The following is a 15,120-nucleotide window of genomic DNA, read 5'->3' as shown; positions in this document are numbered from 1 at the left end:
TCATTGGGAAATCTGTTAGGAGCAGATTGCAATTGTCTAAGTGGGAGGTGATGAGATATAGATCAGGGTTCTGGTAGTGTTTTTAGACAGGAAGGGATGGATTTTGGTGGTGATATAGAAAAAGCATCTGTACATTTTAGAAGTGTTTTGAATATTGTCGTGGGCACCTCCGGACATCTCACCAGCTGGACGTAGTTCCTTCTTTCACCTCTCTGCCAACCATCCAGGCCACCTAGCACGGCTGCAACCGCTGATCTCTGAAGCTCTCTCAGACCATCTGGCAATTCTTTAAAACAGTTATGAGCCAACCTTTTGAACTAGGTTTCAATATTGTCTCTGACTGGCCCCCCCCCAGCCAGGTCTTTTTCCAAAGCTCCAACTGAGAGGCAATTTATCAGTTCTTCCTCTCCTCCTCAGAGCAAGGATTCAAAAACAAACATAGAACAGTTTATCACAAATCCAGTCTTTTCCCCCTTTCTTAGGGTTGTGCAGAAATTGTACTTCTCTAAGACTTCTGCACTGAAACCAAAATGTCTGCAGTCAGGCTTCCGACCTAGCACTGACTACCCAGCTTGGGGATCCAGCACAAACTCACCCCTTCTCCCCTATAGTTGTGCTTTCAGTCCTGTCTCACCTCTATCTCCTGAGACAATCGGCCTTGTCCTTATTTAAGGCTTGTAGGGAAACCAGGTAAGACAAACGTTGCTTGCCCTACTTACTCCGTCTCCATGTCAGACACAGATGAATCCTCTGGAGGGATCTCCCAGTCCATCGCCTCCTCCTCCTCAGAGCAACTGCTCTCTGAGTTTTCTTCCTCACCCAGGGCCACACCCTCTTCCTCCCACAGCATGAGCTCAGCTGACTCTAATTCCCCCAGATCACCTTCGGCAGCCACCTCAGCCTCCTTCTGGTCCCGAGCCTTCCACTGATGCTCTGGAACTCTGGGTATTGTAGTCCGTATGGGTTGTCTCAACACCCCCTGCTGTTTCCCCTTGGTATAGTTAGACAACTGTTTAGTTGGAACTCGCTTACTATCCTGCCGGGATAGGAGCTTGTTGCTCTTCTCATTACAATATGTATAAAAGAAAGGAGAGTCAAAGATGACTCCAAGGTTATGGGTTGAGGGGATTGGGAGGATTACAAGGCTACCCACAGAAATAGAGAAAGGAGGAAGAGGGGAATTGGGCGTGAATGGATAGATAAAGAGCTTTTCCTTGGCCATGTTGAGTTTAATGTGGCGGTTGGACATCCAGGCAGCATTATCAGACAAGCAAACAGATCTGGGGCTAGATTCCTGATGACATTTCTGGTGCAGAGAAGTAAATCTGGGAATCAGTATAAAGAAAGTATTGAAAACCATGAGAGGAAATCTGAGCACCAAATGAATTAGTATACAGAGAGAAGGAGACCCAGGATGGGACCTGGAGGCACACCAATTGATAGTGGGATGACAGTAGAGGAGGATCCGCCAGAGGAAATACCAAAGTGTGATGGGAGAGGCAAGAAGAGAACCAAGACAGGACAGATTCCCAACATCCAAGTGAGGACAGAGTATCACACTGGTACTCAACAGTGTCAAAAGCAGCAGACAGGTCAAGGAGGATAATGAATGAGTAAAGGCCTTTGGTTTTACCCATTGGAGATTTGGGCAAGGGCCATTTCTGTGGAATGTAGGTGGCAAAAACCAGTCTGGAATGGATCAAGAATGGCTTGAGATGAAAGAAAGTCGAGATAACAGCAGTGAACACAGTACATTCAGCGCATATTTGAAGGCAGCAGGAATAGTAGCCGCGGAAAGTGATAGATTGAGGATGTGTCAGATGAAAGGGATAACTGCATTGGATATCTACCTTATAAATGGGCTCTGACCGACGGCCCGCAAATGCGCAGTAGAGAGCAGCTCTACCGCGCATGCGTGGGCGAGCACGTCGGTCAGAGTGGAGCGTGCCCGAAAAAAAAAATGGCGCTGGGTCCTTAGGAGCAGGAGGAGCAGTAGCAGCGGCGGCGAGGAGCAGGAGCGAGAGGAGCAGTAGCAGCAGCGGCGGCGACGAGCAGGAGCGGGAGGAGTGACGGCGACGCGCGCATGAGGGAGGGACGGACACCCCCCCCCATCTGCCGGTTGTGGATGAGCTGAAAGGGGAGGGGATTGAGAGGGGAGAGTGAGCTGGGGGGGAGGGGAGAGTGAGGGGAGGGGGAGGGTGAGCTGAGGGGGGAAGGGGAGAGGGGGGGAGGAGAGAGTGAGGGGAGAGGGAGTGGGAAGGAAATGGACTGAAAATTTTTTTTTAAATGTAGTCCGTTGTTACGGGCTTAATGGCTAGTAGAACTGATAAGCTGGCTGGAAATGGGGTCTGAGGAACAAGTAGTGGGTTTGGAGGAGGAGAGAAGATGGACAAGTTCAGAAAAGGAAAGAGTAGCAGAGGTGACCTGGTTGAGAACTCAAAACTGATTTTATGACTCTTGACATGGAAGAAGTCAACCATAGTCTGGGCAAAGAGGGGAGGGAGGTGAAGGAAGTTTGAGGAGAGATGAGTGTGGCAAAGAGGTGGCAGGGGTTGGATACAAAAGAGTCTATCAAATGGAAGTAGTAATGTTGCTTGGTAAATGCAATAGCAGACTGGAAGGAGGTCATCATGAACTTGAAATGCACAAAGTTTGTATAGGTTTGACATTTTAGGCAGAGGAACAGAGGAAGTGAATTCTAGGGCTGAACCAAGGCTGGAGTTTGGTGTCCCTTACAGGAAGGGTAAGGGGAAGGGTAGAGTGTCTAAAACAGAGAGCATATATAGTCAACTGAGTCATACAGTGTAGTGGAGGAAAAGAGAGATGAAAAAGTAGTGGAGAGGCTCAACAGCCTGGAGATTGCTGAAGGTTTTGGTGGTGAATGGATGAGATTATGGGGGAGAGTGGTTTAGTGTGAAAGTTATCAGGTGATGGTCTGAGAGAGGAAGAACTGAGGTGGAGAAGTCTGAGAGGCAGCAGTTAGAGGAACGGACTAAGCCATGGCAGTGGCCATGCTTGTGAGTAGGGGTGGTAGAACAGAATTGGGGATCAAATGACGTTAAGGAAAGGAGGCATAGGAGTCAGAGGGGTCTTCAGCATGGAGATTAAAGTTGCCAAGAATAAGGGGAGGGAAAGATGGGTCCGTGATGAGAGAAAGCCAGGAATCAAAGTCCGTGAGAAAGGAGGAGGGAGATTTATCGAGGTGATGGTAAACGACAGCCACCTGGAGAGGCATCTGCCATTTATCATCCAAACCGTAAACGTAACCCTGACTGCTAGTCTAATGATTATGAAGCTGTCCTGGCTGCTGCTGCTGAGTTGTAATACAAGATACCACGCTGTCCTAAGAAGCTTTCCTCTCAGGCGTGAAGGTTTTCTGCTTCAGTGCTCTGATGTGTCTGGCTTCTGTGCTGCATGGGAAGCTGGAAGCATCCACGCGTGGCCCGAGTCTCACACAGTAAGGAAGCCAGAGGCGCGGACATCTGATATTTCGGGGGTAATCGAACCAAGACGCTTTATACAATTTCCCTTACGGAGATGCAAAGACTGTTTTGCTCTCATCCAGTATCCCTGGTACACGAGCCTGACTTCTGCCCCGATACAGAACTAAAATACCATATAATTGGATGTAATGTAGCCAGACTAGGAATAAGCAAAGATTTCAGGAGCCTGTCACGCTTCACCTGGCCGTTTCTTGAGAAGGCGACTGTCTCTTCCAGCAATCCCTTTGAATGTGCTGTACAAAAAAAAGATTCCTGTAGGGGACAATGCAGAGATTTTGTCATGTGGAATATAATCTATTTTTGAGACACATCCCTGCAGCAGCCCTGCCCTCACATGAGTTTCTCTGGTAACTGAAAGCTCTGCATTAGGAAGGATTAGGGCCACTGCAGGGCACGAGAGCTTGCAGTGGCTCACAGAGCACTTGCTGACTTTCGTTACTAATGTTGCTTGCCACGGGACTTGGGACCACTCGTGAGAGAAGGGGGAGGCCTGAGTGTGCACAGAGGTTGCCTCTGCTCCACTCTACCTAGTACCCAAGAGAAAAAATGATGCCCTGTCATCTGCCTGCCCTCTCTGCCTTCACGACAGTTGTCATCCACCTTTGCCCTGCTGCTCCACGGAAAATGCTGCCTCTGCTCTTGGCCAGGAGGATGTTTGTAGAAGAAGCTGCTTGAAGGGAGGGTTCAGATGCAGGCTGGGTTTGAGGATTGGATCACCAGGAGAGTGATTGCCTGTGAAGAGTGAAAGAGAGGAAAGGAAAGAATATTGACTGTTAAATGTGAGAGAAGAGCTAGGGGGGAAAATGTGAGAAAAGGGCTAGAGGGAAGGAGATGAGAGAGACATGGATGGGGTGAGAGGGAGGGGAAATTTTGATTTCTGGTCACCCTGAGATTGTCAGGGTAGCCAGGGAGGTGGCAGGGGAGGGGCAGCTTTAGAATATGCATTACCTTTCTCACACACTCACATGTTCACTCTCATACACTCACACACATCCATGTTCACTCTCTCACACTCACTCTACTCATTCTCCCACACATACACATATTCACAAATAGGCTCACTCACTCATACACTTCCTCTTCCACACAGACACAAGCACACTCATTATCATCATCATTGTTTCACTTAGGACATGCTTTTCCACCAGGAGAGTTCAAAATGAGTTACAAACAGTTCATTGGAAACTGGAGTTTTCCAATTATGGCCTGAAGACCCAGCAGTTCCTTTAGAATTCCAGTGGTTCCCAACCTGTGGTCCGCGGACCCCTAGAGGTTCACCAGATTATAACGGAGTCTGCAAGTTGTGGGAGAAGATAGAAAATCCTGCATCAAGAAACCAGAAAGGCCGCCACCAAACTCCCATCCCGCAATGGCTGAAGCTGGCCGCAGGACCACCAGTGCACCCCCATCTTGCCAGTGGCAGAATGAACAAGCAGGCCAAGGGGCCATCAAAAGTTTGAGTGAGGAGGTGCCGCGGTGAGAGAGGGGGTGTGTATGAGAGAGAGAAAGAGCGTGTTTGTGTGAGTGAGCATGTGTGTGAGTGTATGTGTGTTGAGAGGGAATGTGTGTGTATGTCTGTGAGCATGTGTGATGGAACATTTGTATGAGAGGCAGTGTGATGTGAGCATGTGCATGAGAGGGAGTGAAGAGGGAGCATGTGAATGAGAGCACGTGTATGAGAGAGACATTGTGAGTATGAGAGGGAGTGTGTTTGTGGGTCAGAGCATGTGTGTTTTTGAGAGTGTGTGAGACAGAGTGAGAATGTGTGTGTATATATGTGAGAGAGCATGTGTATACGAGAGAGAGGGAGCATGTTTGTGTAAGTATGTGTATGTGCATGATAGAGCGGAGAAAGTTTCTGCACCCTCTTCCCCACCCCTACTAATCCATGGCAATCTCAGTGTGACTGGAAATCAAAACTTTCCGGGTATGGAGAGTGTGGAATTTTAAAATCCTTATTAGTTTTAATTCTCTCATATACTCACCAATGGATCCCCTCATAGGGAATGGAACAGCTCCCCTATGAGGAAAGGCTGAAGAGGTTAGGGCTGTTCAGCTTGGAGAAGAGATGGCTGAGAGGGGATATGATAGAGGTGTTTAAGATCATGAGAGGTCTTGAACGAGTAGATGTGACTCGGTTATTTACACTTTCGAACATTTAAGACTAATCGGAGAAAATTCTTTTTCACTCAAGGCACAATAAAGCTCTTGAATTTATTGCCAGAGGATGTAGTTAGTGCAGTTAGTGTAGCTGGATTCAAAAAAGGTTTGGATAAGTTCTTGGAGGAGATGTCCATTAACGGCTATTAATCAAGTTTACTTAGGGAATAGCTACTGCTATTAATTGCATCAGTAGCATGGGATCTTCTTAGTGTTTGGATAATTGCCAGGTTCTTGTGGACTGGTTTGGCCTCTGTTGGAGACAGGATGCTGGGCTTGATGGACCCTTGGTCTGACCCAGCATGGCAATTTCTTATGTTCTTATGTTGACTGTTATTTGATATGTCTGATATTTCAAAAGATTTTATTATTCTTTGGGAAATTTAAAAATAATGTATATAAGTTTTAAATTATTGGATGTTGTATATGTCAATTGTTTTGAAATATTTTTATTATTATGGTTTTACTATTATTGATATTTTATATTTCTTGATTGTACTATTTGATGTTTTGTGAGGAATGGGGATGTTTCTGTTTTTTCACTGTTGCAATGCATACAGAATCTGGCTTCTTGCGGTTTCCAGTTCAGTTTTTGTCTGCACGTTTGTATTTATACGTTTTGTTTCTGTATTTGGCAAGAATCTGTCTGTGTTCTTCATGTGACCGAGGTGAGGTATTTTGCCAGTGTGTAGTTTCGGACATATTTCGTTTTCCTAAGAGGAGGTGTATTGGTGTTTTAGGGCTTGATGTAATATTTCCAGTGTTGCCTTTTCATAGGTAAAGTGGTTACTTTTTGAGTCTGGTAGTTAGGGTATTAGGGTACAGCAGGTTTCTTATAGATTCGGGGTACATTTTTTGCAGAATTTTGTATTATACAATATTCCTGGTAGTGGAGGGAGTTTTTGTTGCTGTTACTGAGGTGATAACAAAATTTGAATATTTTTTCTGTGGTGAGTGGTAAGGGGAAATGTCCTTGTTCTGCCCTGCACCCTTTGTTGGGGGAGTTTCTGTAAATGCAAGGTATTGTAGAACATGAAGTGCAGGTTTTATATTGGGATTTGTCCCGCTCCTATATAGAAGAACTTTTGATTGATGATTTTGAATAATTTTAGTTGGAGTTTTACTGGATGGTGGAAACTGGCCAGGGATTGTTTTGTTACTTAGACGGTTCTTCTGTCTAGCGATGCATGCCCAGCACCTTGCAATAACGGTGCAAAATGTTTGTAGCAGTGCCTCTTTCTTTATGAGCGGGGGTGTCCTGTCTCTGTATGTATGGAATTTGGTGTCAGGCAGGTGTGGAGAGAGCTATTGGACCCCTGCCAAGATCAAACTAACAGGGTGGTTTCCTTGTCTTGGGTGATTTTCTTTAAAAATAGTTATAATTAAAAAAAAACCTAACATGATGGCAGGGGGGGGGGGGGTTTGAGAGGGAAATATGTGCACCAAAAGTCATTCCACATCTCCCTTTTAGTGATAGCAGTGTTTCTTACCTGTAACAGGTGTTCTCCTAGGACAGCAGGATGTTAGTCCTCACAGATGGGTGACATCATCAGATGGAGCCTGGCACAGAACACGTCTGTCAAAGTTTCTAGAACTTTCACTGGCAACACTGAGCATGCCCAGCATGCCACTATCCATGTATCCATGTGGGGTCCCTCTTCAGTTTCATAACATAGAATTACGAAAAAATAAAATAACAACATAGGAGAAAACCCAAGTCCGCGGGGTGGCAGGTGGGTTTCGTGAGGACTAACATCCTACTGTCCTAGGAGAGCACCTGTTACAGGTAAGTAACTCTGCTTTCTCCTAGGACAAGCAGGATGGTAGTCCTCACACATGGATGAATCCCTAGCCACAGGCTGTCCCCTAAAACAAAGGGACCAACAGACACCTAGCCAAGTGCCAACGGGGCCAACAATATCGGTACTGTTAGTAACAAAGGGAGACAACCTGAACCCGAAAAAAGGGCCCTAGGCAGGAAGAGTTGGATTTAGAGTTGAAAGAGATTCCTGAGGACGGACTGGCCGAATCTACCACTGTCACATCGGTGATCCCTATCCAGACAATAGTGAGAGGTGAACATGTGGAGGGAACTCCACGTTGCAGCCTTGCAAATCTCCTCCATAGGAACTGCCTGCAAATGGGCCACCAAAGTTGCCATGGCTCTAACAGAATGAGCCTTGACATGACCCCCAAGCTGCAGTCCCACCTGTGTATAACTGAAAGAGATGAATCTGCTATCCAGCTGGACAGTGTCTGCTTACCAATGGGAACTTCCAATCTATTCCTGTCAAAAGAGATGAAGAGTTGCATGATTGCCTTTGCCCTTCTGTCTGCTCCAGATAGAAGGCTAAAGTCCTCTTACAATCCAGACTGTGTTTCAGCAGCGGCTCCAGCAGGGGAGCAGCAGGGGATGCCGCTGGCATCGAGCCAGGGAGTGCCTCCGCTGGCTCGATGCCCTGCAGGGCTTGATTCACCACCAGCTCCACCCTAAGCTCCAGCTCCACCTAGAAGGTCGCTGACTCCAGGAAGGACTGAGAGGAAGGAGGGGTTGGCACGATCTTCGGAACCTTGAGAGAGGTTAGTACCCAACTCTGGAATCAGTGTAGACTGCCTTGGTGCCTTGGCATCAATGAAGGGGGCAACCCCCTCGCCTTGGGGATGCTTCAGGGGCATCACGGCAAGAACTGGTGCCAGCCCGAGCCCGGCTCCATATGGTCGACCATGACCGGTGTCGATGCTTTCACGATTTTCCAAGGTGCTTGGCCCGGTCTTTCCCAGCGTTGAGGTGGAAGGTGAAGATCCAATTGCCCTCGACCTAGAAGAGACCAAGAAAAGGTGATCACCAGACCCCCGCTTCTCCGGTGTTACCGGTGGAGGGTCTGATGGCAAGGGATCGGTACCCATTGGTTCCCCATGGTCCTTCAGTGTCAAAGACGTCGACGTCAAAGGCTCAGACTTCCTAGAGCCAAAAAGCTTCTCCATTTTGTCGAGGTGTGTCCACCGGCCCTTGGGGGTCATCTGAACACAAAGCTGGCACCCCCGAAACGTCATGGGTCACACCCAGGCAGAGGATGCCCACATTGTGTGGATCTGTAATGGACATAGTCTGAGGGCACTGGGGGCACCGACAAAAACCCAACGACACCATATTGAAAAAACAAGACTGGTGAATGGCCGAAGGCCTTTGGGCGGCCGAAGGACACCGCTATGGGGAACCAACCGTGCAATGAAGACTTACCACTTCACAGGACTGACTAAGGCAGGGGGAACCAAGAGGGATCAGGCGCAAGAAAAAAAGCAAAGGTTAGCTGAAAAGTGGACATTTTCCAGAAGAAAAGAGCATAAGCTCCAAGACCATGAGATGACAGCTCCACGGAAAATAAGAGACTGAAGAGGGCCCTGCGTGGACACGTGGATTAAGGCAAAAGAACATGCCACACTGGGTCAGACCAAGGATCCATCAAACCCAGCATCCTGTTTCCAACAGTGGCCAGTCCAGACCATAAGAACCTGGCAAGTACTCAAAAACTAAGTCTATTCCGTTACCGTTGCTAGTAATAGCAGTGGCTATTTTCTAAGTCAACTCAATTAGTAGCAGGTAATGGAATTCTCCTCCAAGAACTTATCCAATCCTATTTTAAACACAGCTATTCTAACTGCACTAACCACATCCTCTGGCAACAAATTCCAGAGTTTAATTGTGCGTTGAGTGAAAAAGAACTTTCTCTGATTAGTTGTAAATGTGCCACACGCTAATATCATGGAGTGCCCCCTAGTTTTTCTATTATCTGAAAGAGTAAATAACCGATTCACATCTACCTGTTCTAGACCTCTCATGATTTTAAACACATCTATCATATCCCCCCTCAACCGTCTCTTCTCCAAGCTGAAAAGTCCTAAGCTCTTTAGTCTTTCCTCATAAGGGAGCTGTTCCATTCCCTTATCATTTTGGTTGCCCTTCTCTGTACCTTCTCCATCGCAATTATATCTTTTTTGAGATGCGGTGACCAGAATTGTACACAGTATTCAAGGTGTGGTCTCACCATGGAGTGATACAGAGGCATTATGACATTTTCCGTTTTATTCACCATTCCCTTTCTAATAATTCTCAACATTCTGTTTGCTTTTTTGACTGCCACAGCACACTGAACCAATGATTTCAATGTGTTATCCACTATGACGCCTAGATCTCTTTCTTGGGTTGTAACACCTAATATGGAACCCAACATTGTGTAATTATAGCATGGGTTATTTTTCCCTATATGCATCACCTTGCAATTATCCACATTAAATTGCATCTGCCATTTCGATGCCCAATTTTCCAGTCTCACAAGGTCTTCCTGCAATTTATCACAATCTGCTTGTGATTTAACTATTCTGAACAATTTTGTATCATCTGCAAATTTGATTATCTCACTCGTCGTATTTCTTTCCAGATCATTTATAAATATATTGAAAAGTACGGGTCCCAATACAGATCCCTGAGGCACTCCACTGCCCACTCCCTTCCAAAAATTGTCCATTTAATCCTACTCTCTGTTTCCTGTCTTTTAGCCAGTTTGCAATCCACGAAAGTACATCGCCACCTATCCCATGACTTTTTACTTTTCCTAGAAGCCTCTCATGAAGAACTTTGTCAAACGCCTTCTGAAAATCCAAGTACACTACATCTACTGGTTCACCTTTATCCACATGTTTATTAACTCCTTCAAAAAAGTGAAGCAGATTTGTGAGGCAAGACTTGCCTTGGGTAAAGCCATGCTGACTTTGTTCCATTAAACCATGGCTTTCTATATGTTCTGTGATTTTGATGTTTAGAACACTTTCCACTATTTTTCCTGGCACTGAAGTCAGGCTAACCGGTCTGTAGTTTCCCGGATCACCCCTGGAGCCCTTTTTAAATATTGGGGTTACATTAGCTATTCTCCAGTCTTCAGGTACAAGGGATGATTTTAATGATAGGTTACAAATTTTTACTAATAGGTCTGAAATTTCATTTTTTAGTTCCTTCAGAACTCTGGGGTGTATACCATCCAGTCCATGTGATTTACTACTCTTCAGTTTGTCAATCAGGTCTACCACATCTTCTAGGTTCACCGTGATTTGGTTCAGTCCATCTGAATCATTACCCATGAAAACCTTCTCCAGTACAGGTACCTCCCCAACATCCTCTTCAGTAAACACCGAAGCAAAGAAATCATTTAATCTTTCCGCGATGGCCTTATCTTCTCTAAGTGCCCCTTTAACTCTTCGATCATCTAACGGTCCAACTGACTCCCTCACAGGCTTTTTGCTTCGGATATATTTAAAAATGTTTTTACTGTGAGTTTTTGCCTCTACGGCCAACTTCTTTTCAAATTCTCTCTTAGCCTGTCTTATCAATGTCTTACATTTAACTTGCCAACGTTTATGCATTATCCTATTTTCTTCTGTTGGATTTTTCTTCCAATTTTTGCATGAAGTTCTTTTGGATAAAATATCTTCTTTCACCTCACCTTTTAACCATGCCAGTAATCGTTTTGCCTTCTTTCCACCTTTCTTAATGTGTGGAATACATCTGGACTGTGCTTCTAGGATGGTATTTTTTTAACAATGACCACACCTCTTGCACACTTTTTACTTTTGTAGCTGCTCCTTTCAGTTTTTTTCTAACAGTTTTTCTCATTTTATCAAAGTTTCCCTTTTGAAAGTTTAGCACGAGAGCCGTGGATTTGCTTACTGTCCCCCTTCCAGTCATTAATTCAAATTTGATCATATTATGATCACTATTATTTATTTATTTATTTTTAGATTTTTATATACCGGTGTTCCTGTATGAAATACAAATCACATCGGTTTACATTGAAACTGAACATAAATTTTTGCCAATGGGCATTACATAGAACAAGGTTGTGGAACTTGGAAAAGGGTAAACTAGGGTAATATAAACAAAGGGTAAACTAGGGTAATATAAACAAATTAGCTAACAAAACTCATAGAGCAGTATAAATAAAAACAAAAACAAAAAACATAAAAGCAAAACAGTAGATGTCATGTAAGACCTGCAGCAAGAGAATGGATAAAGAGTCAAGTAGATCCTGGAGAATGATATGATGAGGAACTCTTGCTGGTTGTAGGGGGAAAAAGTGCTTATGGTCCTGTAAAGGCTTGTTTAAAGAGCCAGGTTTTCAGTTTCTTTTTGAATGTGGAGTGGCAGATCTCTAGACGGATATCTGGCGGGAGCGCGTTCCATTGAATGGGGCCAGCAGTAGATATGGTACGTTTCTGGAGCGAGGATTTTGTTGAAGGAACATGTAGAGTGCCTTTGTAAGCTCCTCTGATGGGTCTAGCTGAAGAGTGATGACGTAGTTGGGTGCTTAACTGAAGTGGGGATATATTGTGAATTGATTTGTGAATTACTGTGAGCACTTTATAAAGAATCCTTTGCTTAATTGGAAGCCAATGGAGGAGTTTGAGAATGGGGGTGATGTGATCTCTTTTATTCGTATTTGTAAGAATTCTAGCTGCAGAGTTTTGTAACATTTGGAGGGGTTTGAAGGATGAGATTGGGAGGCCGAAGAGAAGCGAATTGCAATAGTCGATTTTTGATAGTATAACGGCTTGAAGAACCAACCGGAAATCATTGAAATGAAGGAGGGGTTTCAGCTTTCTCAAGACTTGTAGCTTGTAGAAACAGTCTTTAGTGGTGGTGTTAACAAATTGTTTAAGGTTAAGCTGATCGTCTAGAATGACGCCTAGGTCTCGTACCTGTGGTGAATTATTTAGTAAAGGAATGGTTGCAGTGAGTGGGTTAGCTGGGTTTAGCAACTTGCTGTTGATGTCCTGATTGATAATTAGGATCTCAGTTTTGTTGTTGTTAAGAATAAGATTAAGACTAGTAAGAAGATGATTGATTTGTTGCAAACAATTGTTCCAATGAATCAGGGTTTTGTGTATAGATTCGGTGATTGGGATGAGTATTTGGATGTCATCCGCGTAAAGGTAATGGGTTAGATTTAGTTTAGAAAGTAGTCGACAGAGAGGTAAGAGGTAAATATTAAAAAGGGTTGGGGAGAGTGAGGAACCTTGAGGGACCCCCTGGTTGGATGGGACCGGATGAGATTCTTTATTGTTAATTTTTACCTTAAATTGTCTATTTGCCAGGAAGGACTTGAACCAGCTAAGCACTGTACCCTTAATGCCTATGTCTGCCAGACCTGTTAATAGAGATGAGTGGTTGACAGTGTCAAAGGCCGCAGAGAGATCTAAAAGTATCAGGAGATGTGGTTGTTTTTTGTCCATATTAGCCAGAATAGTGTCAGTAAGAGAGATAAGTAGGGATTCCGTACTCAATGATTTACGAAAGCCGTATTGTGATGGTGCAAGAATAGAGTTTTCTTCCAGGTACTCGGATAGCTGTTTATTGACTATCTTTTCCATAAGTTTGGCGATCATTGGCAAATTGGCTATTGGGCGGAAGTTGGCTGGATATGTGGTTGGAAGGTTCGGTTTTTTTTAGTAAAGGTTTGAGGATAGCTAGTTTAAGTTGGTCAGGAACTAGACCTTGGGACAGAGAACAATTAATGATGTCTGCAATTGGCTTTGAAATGGTGTTCCTTATTGCAATGAGGAGGTTGGTTGGAATTGTGTCTAATGGATGAGAGGACGGTTTCATTTTCTTGAGAATGTTTTCTATCTCAAGAGCTGATGTAGTCTCAAAAGATTCCAAAGTCGTATTTAATTGAGGTGGGGTAGAGAGCGGGAGTGGGGGAAAGGAACTAGATGATGAGAAGGGGCCAATCAATTTATCAATTTTTTCCTTGAAATAGTCAGCTAATTCAGAGGCTTTGTTGAACGCTTGATCTTCCGGGATAGTAGGAGGGGATGGTTTAGTGAGGGCTGAAACGTAGGAGAATAGAGCTTTTGAATCAAAAATGAAATGATGTATTTTTTTTGAGAAGAAATCTCTCTTGGTTCTAAGAATGGTGATCCTGTAGGCATTGAGGGAGGTTTTGTACGTAGCTAATGTAGTGGGAGATGGGTTTTTCCTCCATGTATGTTCTTTATTTCTTAGCTCTTGTTTAAGCAGCTTCAATTCTGAGGAGAACCAGGGCTTCCTGTTGTCTGGCGAGGGTTGTATTACTTTTGTGAAGGAAGGGCAGGTTATGTCTGCAATCTTTTTGGTGATGTTGCACCATGAAGTGGTGGCTGTAGTTGCATTAGAAAGATCGAGTTGAGAAAATTCATTAGAGAGCTGGTTGATGAGAAGATCTGTAGAACAAGGTTTCCTGTATTGAATAGTGGTTTTTGGAAACGAAATAGGAGGGTGTTCTGAAAGCTTGAGGGTCGTGTTGATGATATGATGATCTGTCCAAGGAACAGGAGAGCATGAGATTGTAGATGGGAGTGAGATGCACTGATTAATGAAAATAAGGTCCAGAGTGTGACCTGCTTTGTGTGTAGGGTTTTTTATAATTTGTGTAAATCCCATATAGCTGAGAGCCGATAGTAGTATAACGCAGTTTGGGGATTGTGGGGAAGCATCAACATGTAAGTTGAAGTCTCCCAATAAAATGACGGGTATGTCTGGGTTGAAATATTTAGCAGTGAATTCAATGACAGGTGAAGGGTCCGAGTCTAAAGTTCCTGGAGGAGCATAGATTAGGCCAATTTGTAAATGATCAGATTTGAAGACAGAGAGCTCTATGTTTAATGTGGTATATGAATGATGTAATGTTAATCCAAGACCTTTCTTGGCTGCCAGGAGCAGACCTCCTCCTCTTCTTTTGGGTCTAGGGATGGAGAACAAATCATATAGCTGAGTAGGTAATTGGTTTAATAGCACTAAATCCGAAGATTTCAACCAGGTTTCTGTGATTGCACAGATGTCTGGGTTTGCTTCAGTGAGGTAGTCATTTAAGATGTGTGTTTTTTTTGAAAGCGACTGTGAATTGAATAGAGTTAAAGATAGAAGAGAGAGGCCTAGGAATTTTGTGAGTGGTGTGGTCATTATTGGGATTAGCCTTTGCTGACGGTTGTAATGTTGTGGGAGAGGTTTAGTTTGAGGTTTACGTTGTTTCCTGATGATTGGAATGAAGTGTGAACTATTGAAAAAGTGGTGATGTATGGGGATTGGGAATCCAGGTAGCATATTGATCTGATTGTATGGTAGAGAGTGTTGAAGGATTTCTAAAGGAAGCTGTAAAGATGGTAAGACAGAATAGAATGAGCAATATGAAGTGTTGGATGTTAATTAGAGGTAATTGAAAGTCAGTTAGAGAAAGGACGTAGAATGGTTATAGCTGGCTGATTGCTGGAGAAGATGGAAGGGTAGGAAGAATTCTGATGATTGAAAGTTGTGTGATGATCGAGGTTATAGGTTGGTAAGATGATGCAAGATGAACGTTAGGAGAGGCTGGCCTTGTTCAGGAGGAGGTTGGTGAAAAATTTGTATTCCAAATGAAAAAGAATGCTC

General features: G+C 44.2%; 1 protein-coding gene across 1 annotated transcript in view; it reads right to left on the bottom strand.

Moving 5' to 3' along the window:
* LOC115096367 (C-C motif chemokine 20-like) overlaps positions 1 to 781 on the bottom strand; it is a 99,212-nt gene extending 98,431 nt beyond the window's left edge. Inside the window, exon 1 of the transcript XR_003858054.1 lies at positions 720 to 781. The gene's annotated coding sequence lies outside the window, so the exon portion shown is untranslated. The remainder of the gene's footprint in view (positions 1 to 719) is intronic.
* Positions 782 to 15,120: the final 14,339 nt, after the last annotated feature.

The sequence above is a fragment of the Rhinatrema bivittatum genome, chromosome 8 (assembly GCF_901001135.1).
Source record: "Rhinatrema bivittatum chromosome 8, aRhiBiv1.1, whole genome shotgun sequence".
NCBI classification, from domain to species: Eukaryota; Metazoa; Chordata; class Amphibia; order Gymnophiona; family Rhinatrematidae; genus Rhinatrema; species Rhinatrema bivittatum.
This window is presented reverse-complemented; position numbering and strand designations above follow the sequence as displayed.